General features: G+C 42.9%; 1 protein-coding gene across 1 annotated transcript in view; it reads right to left on the reverse strand.

Annotated features, from left to right (window-relative positions):
- Positions 1 to 459, reverse strand: part of LOC119592922 (dual 3',5'-cyclic-AMP and -GMP phosphodiesterase 11A-like) — a 113,884-nt gene that overhangs the window by 35,722 nt on the left and 77,703 nt on the right. The gene's annotated exons all lie outside the window — the stretch shown is intronic.

Genomic DNA, 459 nt, shown 5'->3' on the forward strand with positions numbered 1-459 from the left:
TCTTTTTTTTTTGGGGGGGGGGGAGTAAATTATATTTGTTTGGTTTGTTAATAGAGCTTCTACCATTTTAGATTACCTGTTGGATGGTTAAATGTTTTCTTTGGAAGGGGGCACTCCAAGGGAAACTAATAAAAGGGGTAAAACTACGTAACATAATGCACTAGAATTTTGAAAGCGCATCCGGGGATCCGAAATATAATATCAGCCAGGAAGGTGACCACGAGAAGCGAACAGAGTGGGGGGAGGGGGTATGCTGAGGTGTGGGGGGGTGAGAGGTTAATGCATGACAGGTAATCCTATTTGACCCCAGACCTCATGACGGGGGATTAAGTGTGCGGTGCAGAAATCGACTCAAACGACACCAGATTCAATGCAAAAGGCCAGATTTTCTTTTTTTGTTCCGGCGGGGATGCAATATTTTTGTACTTACTGACTTCTGCAAGTTTTAGAATTAAAAAG

The sequence above is a fragment of the Penaeus monodon genome, chromosome 31 (assembly GCF_015228065.2).
Source record: "Penaeus monodon isolate SGIC_2016 chromosome 31, NSTDA_Pmon_1, whole genome shotgun sequence".
In the NCBI taxonomy this organism is placed as follows: domain Eukaryota; kingdom Metazoa; phylum Arthropoda; class Malacostraca; order Decapoda; family Penaeidae; genus Penaeus; species Penaeus monodon.